The sequence below is a fragment of the Papaver somniferum genome, unplaced genomic scaffold (genome assembly GCF_003573695.1).
Source record: "Papaver somniferum cultivar HN1 unplaced genomic scaffold, ASM357369v1 unplaced-scaffold_21, whole genome shotgun sequence".
In the NCBI taxonomy this organism is placed as follows: Eukaryota; Viridiplantae; Streptophyta; class Magnoliopsida; order Ranunculales; family Papaveraceae; genus Papaver; species Papaver somniferum.
In genome coordinates this window covers 9,496,480-9,518,829 of record NW_020631041.1, presented here as the reverse complement: position 1 = coordinate 9,518,829, position 22,350 = coordinate 9,496,480, and positions in this window count along the sequence as shown.

Genomic DNA, 22,350 nt, shown 5'->3' with positions numbered 1-22,350 from the left:
GAAAGGTACATTACAAGGTTGTGAACATGATGATTGGCACTTAATGAATGCTATCCAGGTCTTCCATTATTCTTAGGAAGAAATATAAATGCAAGTTTCCTGTTTCCCTCTTATTATCTCTATGGTGCAGTCTATCTTCTTGGCAAGGCAAACTGTTGTCTCCTGCAGCTCGAGCAACAAAGATTCAATTTGTGTTAGGCACTATATATTCTAACAGTACGGGTTGTTTTAAGCTTCCTCAGAAATTAGTTCACAAATTAGATGCTCGGCAGATAACTTACATCGTGGAAATCCGTTTGTAAACCAAAGAGATATGGTGATTTAGATTTTAAAGATGCAATTAAGTTTAACTTAGAAAGTAACAAGAAAAATTAAGGACCGAGACTAGTACCGGAACCGTCCTGGTACCGTACCGGTACCGAATGGGACCGGAACCGAGGTACAGGGTACAGGTACCGGTCCAAAAAATAGGAACTGGGGTTAGGGAGGTACAGGTACTCGGCCTCGGCAAGAACCGAACCGAACCGTACCGTGTGCACCCTTACACACACCTGTGCACAATAAATATCTCTGTCTTTATTTTCTCTGTGTAACTTTATTTTCTGTAAGAATCTGTTCTGCAACTGTGTTTTCTCCATTAATGAAATACATTTCATTTTATTGATCTGTTATATTTAAAGCAGCCTCCTATCCTTTTTTGTGACGACATTAGTTCCACCTATATAGCTGTAAATCCAATCCTACACTCGCGAACTAAGCATGTTCAGATTGATTATCACTTTATACGCGAAAGAATTGCTCGTGGTTCCTTGCATATCAAGTACATTGATACCAGATATCCGCTCTCCAACATCTGCACTAAAGGACTTGTCAAGGAGAAACATTGAAATATATGCAACAAGCTGTCTCTCTCTGCTATGCACCGTTCAGCTTGAGGGGGAGTGGTATGCGTATAATTAGGCAGCATATATTTAGGCTTATTCTCAGACAATCATGTATATATTAGGCATATAATTAGGCACATATGTCTAGCCTATAAAAGGCACATATCTCTCTAAGTATATTCTTTCCATTATCATGCGTACGGAAGACAAATAGTACCTCCTATCAATAAGATATGCTTCTTAATTTACTAATTGACATCTACTTTTTTCATAAAGGTAAATACTAGTGTTAAAAGCGTGTTTAAGATAAGCTTGTTTCCCTATTGTGAAAATCATGAATACGCCCCAATTTAGAACTTTTATTTGAAAATATGTTAGAGCTAGCACTATGGAGGGGTTCATCCCCTCCCTATCCCTCAATATCCCTCCAAAACTCAAAAAACCAAGTATTATAGTCTTCCAAATCCCTATATGTGTAAGGATATCCCTCCCCTTCTCTACATGGAAGATCACATCTGATTCCGCTTGTAGAGAAGGGAAATCACACAGAAACTGAGTAGTCGTTTCATAAATTATATTTGCTTGACCTTTTTCATTTACACCTCTCCCACACCTGATCCTAACCATCCATCATTAATAACGGCTCTATCTTCTCCACCGTCGGATCCCAACGGTCATTTTTTTAAAATCCTCTATAAATACCACTATAATTCTCTACTCAAACCACCCCAAATCAATTTCTTCTTCTTACATCAATTGATTTCTTCTTTCTCTTTTTCATATTACACCTCTTTGTTTTTTATATTTATCTTCTAGTACTCAAGTTTTCATTCAAAATGGTGGTTTATAATTTTGTTCATCAGGAAGAGATTGATCTTGCTACTGCATTTATTTATGTGAGTATGGATGAAATTGTGGGTTCGGGACAAAAAACCTCTATGTTTTGGATACTTATTCAACAAATTTTTGTCCAACGCAACGGTAATCCATATGATAGAGATTGGTCAACCTTAAAAACCAAGATGAAGACTATTAAAAAAGATTTCAAAGAATTCGTGTCCATTGTTAATGCTCTATATCGGCAAACAAAAAGCGGTGCGAGCCACGAAGATTTGGTAAATTCTATTAATTTGTAAATTTTTTCCATATAGTTGGTGATAATAGTAATCTCATTAATGTTTGTTACATAAATTTTTAGACAAAAGATGGTCATAAGCAATTTCAGGATCAAACAGGACAACCGTTCAAGTATGATGCGTGTTATGAATTTTTTAGAGAAAAGGTCCCTGAATATAATTATGAACTCACGATTAGCCAAAACAGTGAGTTGTTTAATCATCGCAACTTTGTATCACACGAAGATGGTACTGAAGTTTTTCCTAATGGAAAGACTCGTTGGAAATACAAGGAGAATGCACGTCCTATAGGAGCCAAAAAAGCCAAAATGCTAGCGAGACAGAAGAAGGATCGTGAGCAAGGTATATTTAGAGAAGGTGATGAAGTAACATCTGCGGTTAAGATGAAATAAGATATGATCTATCATCAAAGTGCTAGTATTTTGGAGTATCTTAAGGAAATACGATCAAGGAAGAAAAAAATGAAAATGGAACAAGAATCCCAATACCAAACAATTTGGCAGTATACTCAACAACCGAGTTATCAAATGGAAGAACAACTTAATTTGCAACAGCTTCATCAACAAACTAATCAAATGCATCAACAACAAATGCAGTTAGATCAAGACAATGTAATAATGTCTATGGACCTTGGTCGATTAGCTCCCAACGAAAACAGATATTATTGACGCAAGCAAAAGGAGATCTTGAAGGGGATGAATATAATCAACGTTGAAGATTCAGAAGATCACGATGGAATCCATCTCTAGGTGTTTTATTTTTAATTGAGTTTAGTTATTTTTATTTCTAATCTAGGTTTAAATTAAAAGTGTTGTCCTAAATTTGTAGTTAGTATTGTTGTTATTTTAAATGTGTTGTCTAAATTAATTTAAATTGTTCTTTGAATTAATAAAATTTATGAATGTGTTGTAAGAAAACGATTTTCATATTCCAATTAATAACTTCATTATCACTTCATTAAACTAATGTTCATTAATAACGTAGATAAAAAATTACATCAGATCATTAGATTAAAATTAATAACTTCATTAGCACTTTATTAATCGGGTTTCGCTCTGCCATCATTTTTTAACATGGTCCACGATAGGTCTGAATACATTACATGTTATTATTTTTGTTGGTGTGAGAGTTGACGATCAATGCCGCTTCGATATGATAAATTTTTTCTCCTCTCCATGCTTTATATGCTTTTTGTGCAGCGATTCTGTCCCCTCTGAACCTATCGAGAAACTCATTGTACGCGATGCATAATTTTTTAACATGAATTTTCCTTGAACAAATGTGGAATGGCTCATAATCAAAGCGTGGTTGTTTGCCCGTCTGTTTACGTAAGGACCCCAACTAACATCAGTCCAGAATAGAGTATGATCTTTAGGATCTTCTGGAAATTCATCCTTGAGAAGGTAAAAGTTTCTAATCCATTCTGTTTCTTCTTCAACATCCTTTAACATTGCCCTCATTTGGAATTGTTCTTGACCTCGTTTCTTTGCCTCTTGTTTTTCTTGGTATTCCTTGAGTTTTTCTTCGTATTCTGTTGCAGTGGTTGATGAATATTTGGATTGTTGTTTGGATTTTCGTTTGCATAACACTTCATCCATCACATTAGTTAATTTGGTGGGTGTTGAAGATGTTGTTACGTTCGTAGCAGCTTGATCTCCTCGTTTTCATATCTGTTTTTCCATTACAGCAATTGATTGAGTGGTTCACTTGCATCTTCTTAGAATCTCTTCGAATGAGTTGGTAGTTCTTGATTGATTTGCCATTCAATAGATGTTTAGCTTTGAATTTAACCTCAAAGATTGATACTGCAAAGAATTGGTAGATTGCTGCTGCAAGGAAGAACGTGATATCTACCTTATATATGATTCATTCCCAACGGCCATATTTCTTAGAAGTCATGTCCAACAGCTATATTTTTTAAAAGTCTTGTCCAACGACTCTATTTTTTTATATAAATACAAAACACTTATTTTTGAACCATCAACAATCTCAATACATTCTTAGATATAAAAAACCTTAATCATGTGTTCTAACAGTTCCAGTAGAAAAGGAAAACAAATAGTATGTGTGGAAGCAAAAGAGGTTTGTCCATGTTGTTTCATGGATACACATAGTCTTCTTCAATGCCCATGGATATACACAAAATGTCCACAACAAGGTTGCACCGGCACTAGGAAGGTAAAAGAGTCGATACCAGAGAAGATAAGGCATTTGGAATGTGAGTATGTTAAATGTCCGGGAGAAGCACAATGTTTGGAAGATGCAATGAAAGATGCAATCAAACAAGAAAAAGTTGAAGAACTATGCAACAACTTGAAACTAAAAGGAAATGTGGAGTTTGAATGCACCAAGAGGATTCTGTGTGAAACTGAGGGTTGTTATTTCTTTATGGAAATGCACCGGTCAAGTGCAAAAAAAACATTTGGAAAACGTTACTGGAGATGCCTTGAGTGTGGAACGGTAGCATGGGCTGAATAAGTGTTTTTATGTTTTAGTTCAATGTTTTGTATTGTTAGACTCGATTAAGTACTTATTGTGTTATTTTGTGTTCTTGTAGGAAATTTTAGAGAAATAAGCCCTTGCGGCGAAATGGGCTCAAAAAGCAGTGTTTTACACCCCGGAGAAATGTACCGTAGGCACCCCAGAAATGCACCGGAAGCATCCCAGAAATATCCCGGAGGAACCCAGAAAAATTACTATTTCCACCCCAATTGATATTCTCACCCCAGCACTCTGGATAAGGGGCACCTTCTTCAACAATTTGAATTTGTGTTTTTGGCGGGAAATGAAGTTCTCAACTGTTAGAGTTTCAATCAACAAAATGAAGATGGTTTAGGGTGATTCAATCTCCCAAACTTGGTAGGAAGATGTGATATGGCATGATGAACACATTATGGGCAGTGGGTTCGATCAGAAGTGGCTGGAAAACGCGTGATGATCCTTGAGCCCAAAAAAGAGCACGTACACTGTAACACGAGCAAAAATGGAGTTCTTATGTGCATGGAAGAGTCCTACTAGCGTTGGAAGAGTGTTGAGGCGTGGAGAAGACATTTGGGAGCGTGCAGGATCAAAGTTAACGCATGCATGGGATTAAAAATGGAAATTCTCGTTATTATTGGTAGCCGAGAATATTTGGATTAAATGGAGAATATATGCAATCAATGGTCGGATTTTTGGCTCCAATTCACTATAAATACAAGGCAAAACAGTTTGGGAAAGCGATGAAGAGTTTGGGGTCGAGACAGAGCCGAGAGGAACGAGAAATAAAAAGTTGCAGAGCTTGTCTCTGCTGCTGCCATTAAAGGAGAAAACGAAGAACAAAGCACCACCAGAGGCAGTCGTTTAAGCTACAGTAACAACGACAGCCGTCTGTGGGTCATACATACTACAACACCTTTCAATTATCGTTCTTTGTAACGGTCTTTGCAACAATTAAAAACGTTGCAAACACCCGATTTTCATTATTTTCTCCTTTGCATCATTTGTACACCTCCTTTGAGCAATGAAATCAACTTTTGAGCGTGTTTCCGATATGCGGAGCTAGAACCCATCACTGGGACAACGGAGGAAGCAACTTTTCATGATTGTGGTAAATGATTAATTCTTTATATGACTTTTTGCATAGATTTAATTGTTTAATCATTTCTATTAATTATTTGTTATTTTGTCTGATGTCGCATGCTTAGTTTAAATTACTTTTGATGCGTCATGCTTACGACTTACAGATAATATTTTAAGAAATCTAGTTTTGGCAAAGAATTAGAATCGCAACTTCTTTTGTTTGAGCTATATTGTCTAGAGTTAATGACTGAACCACAAGAATAGGAAAAGTTGTGAAATCCTACGTCCTAGTGTCTCTTCATCCAGTTAATAAATTTTGTATAAAATCATTTATTTATTATTTTAAAAAAAAAACTTTAATCTTCACAAATCCGAGAGTTTGAACCTTCATTACTACAACCCCAGAAAAATATATAATCATTTTGGCGCCGCCGACGCGGAATTGTGTTTAGGTAGAATTTTTTTTTTAGATTTATTTTTCTTTGTTCTTTTTTACGTTCTTTGGGTATTTGTCTATGTGATACAGGTTTTGAGGCTTGGATCGAAAAGAAAAAGAAGAAGAAGAAGTTGTCAAAGATTTTTGGCGATTTCATAAAGATTAGGAGCAAAGCTTAAAGCAAAAAGAACGGAAAGAATATGAAGAACTTTTTTTTTATTATTATTTTTTAGATATTCTTTTTTATTAATTTTTTTTTTAGAAACTGTAATTAAATTTTTTATTTCTGTAATCTTTTATTTTTGGACATTATTTTTTTTTTCCGGACATTGAACATTGGACATTTTTTTTAAAACCCTACGGAAGGGTTATAAATTAAAACAAAAATTAAATACAAACTGTTTGCAGGGAAGGACGAGGATTACTATATCGTCTCGGCCCCTCGGGTTCGCACACTGACACCGGAGTCAGTGGCCCGAGTCGACTACAGCGGTTCTTCCCCCGTCTGGTACGGGAGGTAAACTTCTAAACACCCGCGAATCTCCTTCAAGCGGGTTTACTGTTTTCCTTAAGGTGAATATATGTTGAGGACTTGAATAAGGCTGTTTTAAATTCCTAGTAAAGGGCAAGGCCTGGCCAATACAAGATAAGGGTTCGGATTTCATCACCGTTCTCTTCTTTCCCGCCTTAGGAAAACGAAACCAAACGCGATCCTAAGCCTAAAATTTTGACTAGAACGAGACCTATAGGGTAACGAGCTTAATAGGAAACTCGTTCGAAAAATATTGGTTGCTCTTTAAGCATGATTAAAGATTTTTCGTGGGTTGTAGTAATGAGGTTCAAACTCTCGGACTTGTGAAGATTAAATTTCAAGATTTGATAAAATTATATATACAAAAATATTAACAATGGGTGCGAGAGGTAACCAAGACACTAGATTCCAATATTATGCAAAATTAAATGATAAATATTTCAAAACTCCATTCAATTCTTAAGTCCTCTTTTATCTTTAATTCACTATCAATCATACAGATTCTCAAACATTATTTGCAAACCTTAAGCATAAATTATCAAGAGATTAAACCAAGCATAACCTATCAAACAGAATAACAAATAATTAAGACAATCATTCAAACAATTTAAAACTCTGCAAAAGCAGCGATTAGGTGAATTATATAATTAAATGAAATAGTTACCCATTTATGTTGCATGAATAGCTTCCTCCATTGCCTTGGTTACGAGGGAAATAGCTCATCATAGTATAAATGCTCTCAAAATAATTTATTATGGCTCAAAAATGGTTTACAAATGATTAGAAGAAGAGAAAATGGTGTAAACTGTAATCTGCGACGCACAAAAAGCGTCACAGAATGAAGGATAAATGACAAGTGCTGCTGCTGTTTAGACTGCGCTGCGACCCACGGCTGCGCGAGTCCGTTCTTCGTGTTCTTGGTGTTCTTTATCATCAGCAGCAGCAGCAACAGAGTTTCATCAACTCTTGATTTCTGCTTCTCTGGACCTCCTCTCGACCCAAAACTCTCGACAGCCCCTCTACTAGATCCAAATAACCTTTATATACTCACATGCATCATCAAATCCCCCGCAATAACTCGTGAAAATCCTTCTTTACTCGGAATATTTTTTTCTTATTTCGGAGAATTAATTTCCAAAAATAACTTCTTCACGCTCCAAATCTCTTCCAACACGCTCCAAATCATGTTGTAATCACCCAGAGTGTTTCTGGAGCCATCAAACTCGATCGAAACACGTCCATAACTCTCCAAAACTCGTGTTTTTCTCCTCCCTGTACGTGTGTCTCTGTTTTGAGTTCGTGGATTCCCTAGCCAATTCTAGCCAAATTCGATTGGACCCGACACCCAAAATATCTTCCTTAGGCTTAATCACATCTTCCTGCCAAGTCTCAGCCATTTAATCTCCCTATAACACATTAAAAAAATTCGATCAAACTTCTGCCAGTTCTCATGCATGTTTTCCCGCCAAAATTCAGTTTTTGAAATGAAGAAGATGGTGTCCCCTATCCAAACTGGGGGTGCGAATAGAAATTGGGGTGGAAATAGTAATTTTTCAAGATTCCTCCGGCACATTTCTGGGACGCTTCCGGTGCATTTCTGGGGTGATTTAGTAATTTTCTCTAGGGTGTAAAACACTGCTTTTTGAGCCCATTTCGCCGCAAGGGCTTATTTCTCTAAAAACATCTACAAAAACACAAAATAACACAATAAGTACTTAATCGAGTCTAACAATACAGAATATTGAGAACAAAATAGACACATAAATGCGTCTATCAAAGCACACTTCAAAGTTCATGATGGTTTCTGTGAGTTGAATGCGTGACTGCGCCGCCTTCTAATGCGGTGAGGCCTTGGGTATCAAAGCTCTACTAAGCTTCCCTCGTCTCCATTCAACTTACTTTGACTCGGATTGAGTCCAGAGGGGTTTGCTCAAATTTCAACGAATTCCCTTTCGAAAGATAGAAGCTGGTCTAGAAACAATCTAAGTGGAGCCATCATGCTTTTTGTTTGCTAGAATTTATAGGTTTGATTTGGTCGAGTCAGCCTTGTTTGTGATTGTGTAGAATTACTCTGTAGTTTGTGTTTCCTCGGTGATGAATCCTTTTCAGGAGACGCCACCTGAGATGACGTTACGAGAATATATGTCTAGAAATTCTCGTTATCAAGAGACGTCTTCGGAAATGACTCTTGGTGAATATATGCGTGGGAAGCGATATATGTATACTCCAACTTTTATTGAGGAATCACCTCTAACGATCTATGAGAAATATTATAAACATAGACCATGTAGTTGGGAACAAAGCTTGAGAATTCGTGAATATCAAAAATTATATTGTGATATGAGGAGGAGGATGGTGATGATGATTATAATGATATTTCTAGTTCAAATCCAAATAATTTTAATAATTATTTACCTATTCAAAAGGACGAGGATTTGACTAGAAATACCCCCGTTTTAGACGATGATTACGATTTCGATGATGGTTTAGAGGAGCCAGTTTATCTTGAGAGTACTGTTTTCGAGTCAAACGATTTAGAAACAACAGTCTTAGAAAACTCGTAGAGATTAGCGGGGATGAACCTGACTTAGAAAAATCAATCGCCCACTTTCAGGAATCTGATGACCTAGAAATTAGGGAGATTATGACCAGTCTACCTAGAGACGACGAAAACTCTAAGTTTGGGGGTGATTATCATTCTCCATGTTCTTTAACTCTTACAAAAATCCCTCACGTGGGACTTGACATCAATGCCTCAACCATCTTACAAGACTATCTTCGTACTCGTTTTCCCGAACTTAATAATATTCAACACGAGTCTCAACTGTTAGAAACCCATCCTATGGTTGATGAGGTTAGCCCAGGAAATAATACCAAGATTGACTTTGTTTTCCCACCAAAAACTTTTCTACCAATTGTGGGAATATACAAATTTCAGATGTGTCAATTATTAAGTTTTGAGACTAAACCTAATTACTTTGGGAGATTAGGGTCGACACACCTGTTTAAGGAAGACCACCACTCTCTTTGTGGTCAGCTGTGTAAGTCAATTCTGATTGACTTTAAGGATCCCCAGTTATTCAAGTTGTTATTATTTTTAATTGAGTTTTTCCAGACTTTTAAACCTGAATTGTTGGATCTTAGCTATGAGGAAGTGCATCCAATGAAAATATTCTATCAAGATCCTTTAATAGAACCTGAACCTGAACCACAATGGGACATAGGTATCTTAATCAGGAAACTAGATAAGGGTATGCAGTACATGTTCATTTTCTTGGCTTGATGCAGATTCCTTTTACTTGTGATAGCTCTATTTGGTTTCGATAACCCACAATTATTTCGGCTATTGCTATATGATTCGAGGTGATTAAACCTTTCTTAGTCTGGCTGAAGACTATAAACTTAGCACTTCTTGGGAGGTAACCCAATCTCATGCAACCTGGTAATATCCTTCCTTCACTCTTTTGCTTCAAATAGTAACTGTCTCTCCTTATTCATGCTTTTAATTTCATCTTTAGAACATTGAGGACAATGTTATATTTAAGTTTGGGGGTATGGGAGAAACTTTTTAGTTGCAATTAATAAACTCCTGAGCCTAGAAATTTTTGCCTATTAAGGTTTGCACTAACCAATCTAAGTGGATGGGAACATCTTGGTTATAAGAGTTGAGGAACCAATCTGATTAGATGGAAACATCTAGAAAGTCTATTCATAAAAGCACAGAGCTCAGGTGTTAGAAATAACATGATAGTTTCACCATATCTCGTTGAGTCCTTTTCGCTTTCTATTTTTAGTTTTCTTTTATTTCAAGTGATTTGGTGGGGCACACGATTCAGGTTGTTACCTTTTCTAGGGTGAAATAGAGTGACTGAGTTACCTTTTAAAAAAAAAAAAAAAAAAAATAGACCAGACCAGTAGACCAATCGGAATAAATACTAACACTTGGATAGCAATATTTGTGTGTTCTCCCTGTCTCCGTCGCCTAAGCAAGCGTGGAATGCAGGATCTACGGGAATCACCATGTAATCTGCTGACAAGAAACATGCGCTTCGGTCCACAAGGTCCAATCATGTTGTTAGTTCTTAAATAAATGTGTGTTTAATAAAGTCGACCACTGGTACCCTTGTATATGCCAGTTGTGTTGACCTAGAGTTAGGATTATTAACCACTGGTTCCCTTGTATATGCCAGTGTGTTAATATTAGTCAGACCGGTATCTCAGTCATTTAGGTTAGGTTCATCTTGGCAGAGGCCTTCAGACAGATATGGGAAACACCGTTCACTTTTCAACCATATACATTTTTCTTTTTCCATCTTCTTGATCTTTTCATGTGATTAGTTTGACTCCGAGTATGATGTCCATAGTGAAACTATCTTAGTAGAGCTCTGTCACTTATATGAATTTTAGTATGCTTAAGTGCAAACTCGTGTACAACAATTGGAATTTCGCATCAGGGTTCTTCCTCCCATAAGCAATAAGTAAGTCAACCAATGAGGTTCTTTAGTGCCTTCCAAGGTTCTGCGTAGATAGCTAGGGTCTGGAGTAAAGGTTTTGTGGGTAAACCTCTGGTAAACCTTTCCGAGATTAACTCGGTCACTATTTTATTTTGTAGTTTTGATTTGCTCGGGACTAGCAAATAATAAGTTTGGGGGTATTTGATAGACGCATTTATGTGTCTATTTTGTTCTCAATGTTCTGTATTGTTAGACTCGATTAAGTACTTATTGTGTGTATTTTGTGTTCTTGTAGGAAATTTTAGAGAAATAAGCCCTTGCGGCGAAATGGGCTCAGAAAGAAGTGTTTTGCACCCCGGAGAAATGTACCGTAGGCAGCCCAGAAATGCACCGGAAGCGTCCCAGAAATGTCCCGGAGGAACCCAGAAAAATTATTATTTCCACCCCAATTGATATTCGCACCCCAGCACTCTGGATAAGGGGCACCTTCTTCAACAATTTGAATTTGTGTTTTTGGCGGGAAATGAAGTTCTCAACTGTTAGAGTTTCAATCAACAAAATGAAGATGTTTTAGGGAGATTCAATCTCTCAGAAGTGGCTGGAAAACGCGTGATGATCCTTGAGCCCAAAAAAGAGCACGCGGACTGTAACACGAGCAAAAATGGAGTTCTTGTGTGCATGAAAGAGTCCTACTAGCGTTGGAAGAGTGTTGAGGCGTGGAGAAGACATTTGGGAGCGTGCAGGATCAAAGTTAACGCGTGCATGGGATTAAAAATGGAAATTCTCGTTATTATTGGCAGCCGAGAATATTTGGATTAAATGGAGAATATATGCAATCAATGGTCGGATTTTTGGCTCCAATTCACTATAAATACAAGGAAAAACAGTTTGGGAAAGCGATGAAGAGTTTGGGGTCGAGACAGAGCCGAGAGGAACGAGAAAGAAAAAGTTGCAGAGCTTGTCTCTGCTGCTGCCATTAAAGGAGAACACGAAGAACAAAGCACCAACATAGGCAGTCGTTTAAGCTACAGTAACAACGACAGCCGTCTGTGGGTCATACATACTACAACACCTTTCAATTATCGTTCTTTGTAACGGTCTTTGCAACAATTAAAAACGTTGCAAACACCCGATTTTCATTATTTTCTCCTTTTCATCATTTGTACACCTCCTTTGAGCAATGAAATCAACTTTTGAGCGTGTTTCCGATATGCGGAGCTAGAACCCATCACTGGGACAACGGAGGAAGCAACTTTTCATGATTGTGGTAAATGATTAATTCTTTATATGACTTTTTGCATAGATTTAATTGTTTAATGATTTCTATTAATGATTTGTTATTTTTTTTGATGTCGCATGCTTAGTTTAAATTACTTTTGATGTGTCATGCTTACGACTTACAGATAATATTTTAAGAAATCTAGTTTTGGCAAAGAATTAGAGGCACAACTTCTTTTGTTTGAGCTATATTGTCTAGAGTTAATGACTGAACCACAAGAATATGAAAAGTTGTGAAATCCTGCGTCCTAGTGTCTCTTCATCCTGTTAATAAATTTTGTATAAAATCATTTATTTATTATTTTAAAAAAAAACTTTAATCTTCACAAGTCCGAGAGTTTGAACCTTCATTACTACAACCCCAGAAAAATCTATAATCAGTTATACTCTGAGAAACTGTTTTTCAAAATCACATAGCAGTTAAAAAATCTAAAAGGTTTCCCCTCCTTGTTTTTGTAAGTATCCATAGCAGATTGCTCCTACAACAAAAGAAAACAATATCAATATACAATTACATTACTAAACAACTTAGTACACATACACAAAAAATTGTTGGATAGGGAACCGGTAAAGTTTCTTACAATTTCAGCAGGTACTGCAGCCCTCCATAAATATAATGATCTCTGTGTCGATACATATACTTTCACGTCTGAAGTTATAATGTTTAACCTTGTTTTCAGATACTTAACCGTGCGTTCATTAGGATTCCCATTGTGTATAGTCAACTTCTGCAGCAAGTGCTCCAAAAGGATTGTGTTAGTTGTTCATATTCTTCTTCATTCTATACATGAACATAAACCCATAAACTAACTATCAATTCGTCTTCCTCCGAAATATAACCCGCCATAATTAATAAATATAAGTGTTTTGGATAATAACTTGGATAAAAATAAGTGTTTATTTTTGAAGACAGAGAATATAATTCGTCGAATTAATGTGTTCATTAGTAAAGAGATTGTGAATCCTTTATACATGGTGAGTATACATATCTGTACACTGTAGAAAGATTTCATGGATAAGTATACTCACCCGTATATTGTAGAAATAGATTTCACGGATATGTATACATATCCGTATACTGTACAAGGAGATTTTTAAGATTTCACGGATTATCCTAATTGTAAACCATATGCCATCAAATATAAACAAATTCATTTGCATACATAATTGAAACCAAAAAATAATTAAAAATCTGTAATACATATGCATATAATATTCGAAAACTTAAAAACAACAGTGAAATACATCATATGGCTCAACATCATCATCATCATAAATACCCGCATCATCGCAGGCAACATCATCGTCAGAATCGTCCTCCTCATCGTCAGAATCGTCCTCATCATTGTCAGAATCCTCATCTCCATCTCCATCATGTTCATATTCAACTGCATGTTCACTGTCATATGGAATATGATCATTGTAATCTCCATAATAAAAAAAATGCTCCATCCTCGTTTTGACCAGTAACTACTTCTTCATCTAAGTCTGTATCTTCATAGTCTCCTTCTGATGATGGAAGATCCACGTATTCCATATCTGAACCCTCCAAACTAGACATGCCCCCTCCATGGCCTCCTCTACCAGGACGCGCAACAATGTGCTTGACAAAATCATCTCTTAGTTGTAAGTGTAATTCTAGGTTTTTCAGACTTGACATAAATATACGACCATTAATGGTAGTTTCCGGAAGCGGAACAGGAAGAACCCTGCCCCAATCCGTATCTCGCCGTTCATGCTCGATAATCATGTTTTGTAAAATTAGACAACATTTCATAATTAGGTTTAAGTCTGATTGATGCCAATACTTACATGGAAATCCGACAATTCTGAATTTACCCTGGAGAACTCCAAAAGCACGCTCGACATCCTTTCTTTTAGCCATTTGATACTTGTTGAATCTCACATAGTCTGGAATGTCCAGTGTCTGAGAGAAAGCTTGTACAATCGTAGTCAACTTTGGATAGACACCATCGGCTAAAAAATAACCCATATTGTACTTGTGACCATTGATGACATAATTGCATGGAGGTGCTACACCTTAGCATGTTATCAAAAAGGGGTGAGTGTGCAAACACATTCAAATCGTTGTTTGATCCAGGCATTCCAAAAAAATCATGCCAAAACCACAAATCGTATGATGCCACCTCCTTTAATACCAAACTACTCTCTTTATCTTTACCCTGGTAAGTTCCTTGCCAAGCTACCGGACAATTCTTCCATGGACATTGCATATAATCAACACTACCAAGCATTCCAAGAAAACCTCGGACCGCATTCTCTTGTAGAAACCTTTGAACATCTTCAGGAGTGGGTTCACGCAAATATCTTTCTCCAAAAGTCATGAAAATGGCGTGGCAAAATATTTTTAGATACATGTATATTGTATTTGCACCTATACGAGTATAATCATCAACACTATCAGCTGGCGTACTTTTGCATAAACATTTCATCACAGCAACTAATTTCATATGCGGAGAATGCCCCATAGTACCGGTTGCATCTGGACGTTGTTGCCATTCTGGATCAACCTCAAGCAGTTTTCCAAACAATTTCTCGAATAAGTCTTCCCTCATGCCTAGACGTTGTTTGAATTGTCTTGCAGTATAACCAGTTCCAGGCGTAAAATAATCATTCATCATTTTGGCATCATGCCACACTCGATCACGCGTTGTTACACTACGTGTTTGTACCTCCCTTGGTATGGGTTGTCTAATAATACGCAATCGTTCTTCCAAACATAATTGTGTAAATATTAGCAAAGCTTTCTCTTCTTCATCACTAGAGGAATCCAAATAGATTCCATATTTAACTCTCACATAAGAATGCATTAGACTCATTATGCACATTTGCAAACAACAAAAACAGTATCAATTTGTGTATACCATACATAAATACAGGTCAATCAATTTTCTACATTGATATGCTAGTTTAGAAACATTTCATTCAACATAAATTTTCTACATTAATCATGGATTTTGACTAAATATATCTTTTAATTACATTAGTGAATTGCATACTACATACCTAACCAACTTAATATCTACAATTTCATCAAAATCAAAATCAAATTCAATTGAAACCCTAACATTAGAATCACTCACCTTAGATGATTTTTTGGATGAAATTCGAAATTGAAGAATGGCTTTGTTTCACCTTGGAGTAACGATCAAACCCTTTTAATTTAAGCCATTGAATCGCAGTGAATCAATATGAAAATCCAAAGTGGGTAATAGGGGTTTGAGAGGATGAAAACCTTGAGAAGAAGAAGAAACGGGGAGCCCGACCGCGTATCTGATGACTATAACCAATGAAACGGCTACTGAGTTGCCGTACTGGTCAAGTCAACGAGTTGACTTATACGGCAACTCAGTTAATGTGTGGCACTATTGATACGGCTACTCAGTAGCCGTGTAGTGTAGGGAAGGGATGACACGCCACCACAGAAAGCTTGCCTTCCATGTGCCGTCCCTTCCCTACATTTGAGGGATAGTGAAGGGATACCCTCCACCATAGTGCTAGCTCTCAGGAGAAGTATTGTATCCGGACCTCTTATATCCCTTTCCTATCCTTAAATATGTTGAAGGATACGGGTCAGAAGGCAACCTGTTACACTTTCCATCCACATGCTTAAGACTTTAAGTGATCAAACTCATGCATCGCCGGATAAGAAATTGTACATATCGTTTTAACTTATTCAAAAGTAAGGGAAGTAGATCTGATACGTGGTTAGATATAGGTGGATCACTCTTGGTCTTGACAAAAATGAACGTCCGTATATTAGCCACCTGTATGCTGGACAATATCAAATTAATATTTGGCCATATGTCGGTTCTTGCCTTCTTGGAGGTGCCATATGTTGTCACACGGTAGGAATAATTATGATAAGTTGTCATACTCAAGTAAAGAACTGAACTTTTCTCTCCTTCTTGGATGGGAAATAAGTTAGGTTCTCCTGTTTTAACTCTTTTCCATTTCTGGCCAACTTTATGTGCACACGCTATCTCCCCGATCAGTGTGAATTGGGGACATACCCTGGGGTTTGAAGTTTTATATATTCAGGGCTCACGGAAAACCCGGTTGCCCATTTGTGCCAGGATACTTTTCCACGTATACCTTATCAATGATGATGCACGATCATGCTTCAAAAAAAAAAAAACATCACAATTTAGTAAACAAAAAATTGATGAACTTGTATAAAATCAAATAGATTCAACCAGTTTGGTGTTTATCTGTGGGACGGAAAAGCTAAATAGTGACTCCAGCCTCTTTGAATTTGTGCAACATCGTTAGCAAGCACCCACTCACATTAAAATGTGTCGCTATCACCAAGAGTGAGCAGTAAGGAATTGCTTAGGAAACTGAGGTGCATAAGATCGTCTTTCTAAGGGATGCATTCTACTCCCTTCTTCCAAGTGGTCTTGTTCTTGTCCCCCTCTAGTTCTTGACTTCTTTTTTCCTTTCTTGTAGTGTTAATTTCTTCCCCAAGAAAAAAGATCCCTGTTGACAGCTCTAATCAATACATTATAATCTTTTTTCTTCCCTAAGAAAAAATCATCCATTATAGTCATAATATTGACTAGATCTGTCTTCAATAGTGACATTTTTTCTTTCATTCCATTAATGGGGGCATATCTCATCAAAGCTTGTGGGTATAGACTTGTTCGTGGTAGCTTCATGTGGTGTTTACTTGATAATTCATTGTGTATATATATATCTGATAATTCCCAGCGTTCTTGGACACCAAAGAAGCTTCTTCTCTTGCTAATTTTGCTTCTTTTTTCTTTCAGTGACTTCCTACCCAATTAGTCTTTATGTCGTTTTTCAGTGATCCTGAGTTATATATCGTATGGGGACGCCAAATGGGTTTCAAGTTTTATATGTTTAGAGTTAAGACAAAACCCGGTTGCCCGTTTATATGGGGAGAGTTCTGCGACTATGAGGTATTAAATTTTTCTAAGCATTTATCTTTGCCACATAACCAAGAGACCGATTTTCAATCTCTCTTTTCTTATTTGAGCAAAATTGACAAGTTTGTAAACTGTCAAGGTCTTGTCATCAACTGGTTTTCCGATGATCCGGAGCCATTCAATACTTATTCCTGGTCACCTGAGGGGCTTAACTTGTCCACATATGGTATACATGTCCTTGTTAGTAGTCATCAGGAAAACGAAGCCGATGTAGATTTGTCTGCATGTATAAATGAGCGAGATCGAGAGAGGGCTGAGAAACAAGCTCTGGAGAAAAAAGTGTCAGATCTATACGAGCAACTGAACAGGGAGAAGCAAGATTACGAGAATCAAATTCTTGATTTGACATCAAAACTTGAACAGTGTTCTGGTGGTGGTGCTAAAGATGGATTATCAGTTGATGAGGAACATTGGATGACTGGCAATACAGTTCCTAGTAATTGGGTTCCTTTCGAGAAACTTGATGCTCTAAATGCATTTCCGAGTAATAATCCATTAACAATCACTAAGGCGGAGGCACCAGGTAAGCATGTCCATTTTGAAGATGATACAACAAACGTTCAAGGGAACCGTTTCTATGTTGGAGGGGAATTTCCAATTGTGATTGTGAATGTTGACGAGTTGGTTCCAGACAAAGAAAATGCAAGGTTCGATCCAGATATTTGGGGTTTGTTTCAGAATGCAGGAACTTCTTATGCAGCTCGCAAGCCATATATTTAAGTCGGAGATCTAGTTCCATTTATTTCATTTGAGTTTATGCTATTTGCTTGGCTGCTAAAACTACCAATCATTTTGTTAATTTGCGTGTTAAGTTTCATCTATTTCTTCCCTAAGTATGTACTAAATGTGTGCAATAATCACAAACAAGTAAAAATCAAATAAAATGAAAAGTTATTGATACTTCAATTTTATAATGAAAGTAATTGATTTTTCGAAACGGTTGCAACAACAACATGGAAAAATTTCGGAAAATAGAGTGAAACAAGTTTTGAATACGCGGTATTTAAGACATTACGTGCGGTTATACCCAAAAATGATGTTATAGCCTTCAAGGGGCGGAGCTTGACAACTCCAAAAAAAAAAAAAAAAACCTCAAAGAAAATTGTAAATGATTAAGAAAACAATAAACTAATATCTATATCGTATTTTAGATCTTTCTAAATTATAGAGAAATTTTTTTTCTTTTAAGCTTATACAAACCTTAAGTCTTTTAAGGTCCTGGTAGCTCGGCTAAACTCCAGCCTCTTTGGATTTGTTTTTGGGACATCTTCGGTATCCGTTGATGCCTTGTTGGCGGGGGATTTTTAATTTTTTGCAAAATGTTGAGAAGGGAATATTTAGGAAGAAGGAGTATTAACTTATCTCGTCAAACTCAAGAAATAAACTTCTTCGTGGTAGTTTCCCGCTGGGTGTAAATTCGAGTCATTGACTTTAATCACTAGCCAAGTGGGTGCACTAGACTCTAGACCCACTTGTTTTTCTATTTCAACGGGATTTGGTCAGAATTTTCCAAAACTTTAATACTTCCTTCGTCCAAAATTAATTAAGCTATTTGATTTTAGACTTTGTCCCATTAATACTTGAATTATTTTTATTACTATAATTTGATAGTCATGTTTATATTCGTTGATTATGTGTTTTAAAATGTTTTTCAACGGTATAAAATTTACGAAAAACCGTGATATAGTATAAGAGATAAATCATTTCTAAGTTTTACTAATATCTTTGTCTTAAAAATTGTGCAAACTATAAATAGCTCAATTAATTGTGGACGGATGGAGTATTTTTGTGGTGGCAAAATTTTAATATTTTGTGGATAGATTTTTTTATTTTGTTTTTTGATTTGACCCGGTGTGCTTGTGTATATATCTGATAGCATCTTCTAGTGTTCTTCAAAACCAAGTATCTGTGAGCTTAGTTTATCTCTTTTTTTTTCTTTCATTTCCTGCCTGCTCAATTAGTTTCTTCCATTCAGTCTTCCTTTCTCTATGTCGTTTTTTAGTGATCCTGAATTATATCTGGTATGGGGACGCCAGATGGGTTTCGATTTTTAGTGATCCTGATAAACAGATTGCTGTTGCTGATATGATTAAAGATGGCAGGTGGGAAGGAAACTTTAGAAGACATTTGAACCCAAATGAGCAGTTGGAATGGGACTTGCTGCGCAGGGATTTGGGTCCAGTACCTAATCTAGTGGAAGGTGAAGATGAGGTGAATATAATGGAAGAATTCAGCACAAAGAAATGCTACGGAAAGTTTGCAGCAAACAATATCAGATGTAACTTCGATAAATTTTTTAGGGAGAAAGCAAATTCCTTCACAGGTATCTTTTATATTCTGGGCTGTTTTTAATGATTCTCTTCCGACGAGAGACATGCTTACACATAGAGGAATTAACCTGGAAACAAATAAATGTGTGTTCTGCAACTCTCATATGGAGACATCGGATCATCTACTTTTGCACTGCAGCTTCACTTTCGAACTGTGGGAATTTTTCATTAAGGCGTTTCACATCAGCTGGCCTATGCCGAACACAGTTTATAACCTTTTCGAAGCATGGGAGTGGAATGTTCTAAAGGGGAGATGTAAAGAAATTTGGAAAATTCTACATTATGCATTGATTTGGAACGTGTGGAAGGAAAAAAACAAAAGAGTTTTTAGCGAACGTCCAGGAACTGCTTATGAAGTTAAAGTTTTAATAATCCAGACAATTGTCCTTTGGAGCTGCGATGTTGACACCTTCAAGTTCATAGACTGTAACCAGCTTATCCAGAATTTGGAGGACGTAATACATATGTAAGAAGCTGATCCACCTTTAGCACCACCGCAGCATTCTTCAAATTTTGATGTCAAATCAAGAACTTGTTTCCCATGAGCTTGCTTCTCCTGATTCAGTAGCTCAAGTAGATCCGATACTCTTTTCTCAAGAGCTTGCAGTTTCTCATCTCTATCTCGCTCATTTTTACGTGCATCAACTTCTTTTCGCTGGGAACTAACTAGCATGTATGCCATAGCTCGACAAGTTAAGCCCCTCCGGTGACCATGACCAGGTATTGCGTCTAATTCGATCATTGGAAAACCAGTTGATGACAATACCTTGACAGTTTACAAACTTGTCATTTTTGCTCAAGTAGGCAAAGAGAGATTCAAAATCAGACTCTTTGTGATGCGGAAAATGGGTCATTTGCCCAAATATTTTTAAATCACGGTTCAAATGGGCGAGTAAAAAATAGTTTGGGTGAAATGGTCAAAAAAAAAAAATAGCAAGGATGAAACTGGATTCATCCTAGCTTAAATTTAAAAAATAGTAAGGATGAAACTGGATACATCCTGTGTAAACTAAAAATAAGAAAAAATATTTGAAAATGGGCACGATGAAACTGGTTACATCCTGCCTGTTTTTATATTTTTGTCCATTTAAACAGTATCAAAATCTAACTGTCCATCTCACCCAGGAATTGTTGATTTTGGTCTTTTTAACCAATTTTGTGCTTTGTTATGTGGCAAAGATAGATGTTTGGAAAAATTTAATACCTGATGGCTGCTAAACTTCCCCTCAAATGGGCAACCGGGTTTTGTCTGAACCCTGAATATATAAAACTTGTAACCCATTTGGCGTCCCCATACGAGGAATAACTTAGGATCGCTGAAAAAGGACATAGTTACTGTAAGAGAGTGATTAAAGAGACAGTAATAACAAGAAAGTTGAATGAAATATGTGAAAACAAGAGAAGCTGAACTTATCTCTTATCCAAGCACATCAAGGAGAGATCATATATATATATATAGATAGAGAGATAACGAATCATCAAGTAACTTGGTTCTCTTTTGTGAAGTATACTTAAACAATGGACGAGGCATGAGAGGAAAAGGGAAATTGCTTTTATGTATATACTTGCGTGTGATAACATTTAATAATTGATCCTTTCGAAAGAGAAGGTTATATTAAAAGAGAAAAAGAAAATCAAGAAAAATCCAAGGCCAATTACATATACATTAGAGTATTCCAATTACTCCAAATAAGACTTGGATCGACATATTTAAATGTATCATTATCACAAGACCATAAAACTACCAATTGCTTAACCAAATCAACACTTTCTTGCACACACTTATGTCGACCTCCAAAAACCCTTTCATTCCTTTCCTTCCACAAAACCCAACAAATTGCATAATGCAATATTTGCCAAACATATCTTCCTTTACCACGCAGCACGTTGGTGGTCCAAGCTTCAAATAATTGAAGCAACGTACGTGGAATATGCCAAGCAATTTTGAAGGATGCAATGAAGTACTTCCAAACTTCAAAAGAATACGTGCAATGGAGAAACATATGATTCGCAGATTCCATAACATTATTGCATAGGACGCACTGATCACTCTCTATGTCTACACCTCGATGACGCAACATATCCCTAGTTGGAGGTGAATCATGAAAAGTAGCCCACAAAATGAAACTAACCCTTGTTGGGAATATGTGATTTCCAAAGAAATTGATTGAATCCGCACTCATCCAAATCCCCTAAGACCTTATCATAACAATTCGAATTACTAAAATTTTCCATAATCTCCATTTTATCGTCCTCTTCCACCAAAACTGGCACATGATGTCAGTCACGCTTGAGTAAATTCCATTCTAATTGCTCATTCATATTTAAACGTCTCTTTAAATCGCAAACCCACTCCACATTCCCAATCATGTCCGAAACTGTAGCATTCTTCATCCTTACTTCCTTGAACACCACTGGAAAAAGGTCCTGTAAAATATCATCAAGCCAATGATCCTTCCAAAACCGAATGCCCTTCCCATTCCGTACCGTGAAGCTCTCCATGTTTTGGATTAATGGAACCATCTTAGTAACATTCTTCCAAAGGCTCCTTCCTTGAGAAAGATTATCCACGTCAGGAATTAAAAGATTATTATTATAAGAGAATTTTTCATTCACTATTCTCCTCCATGGGCAATTTCTGTGCTTTGAAAATCCCCAAATCCACTTTATTAACAAAAATTGGTTTGTTTTCCTCCAATTCTTCACACCTAGACCCCCGTTCACCTTCGGTTTACAAAGTTTCTTCCAAGAAACCCATACCAATTTCCT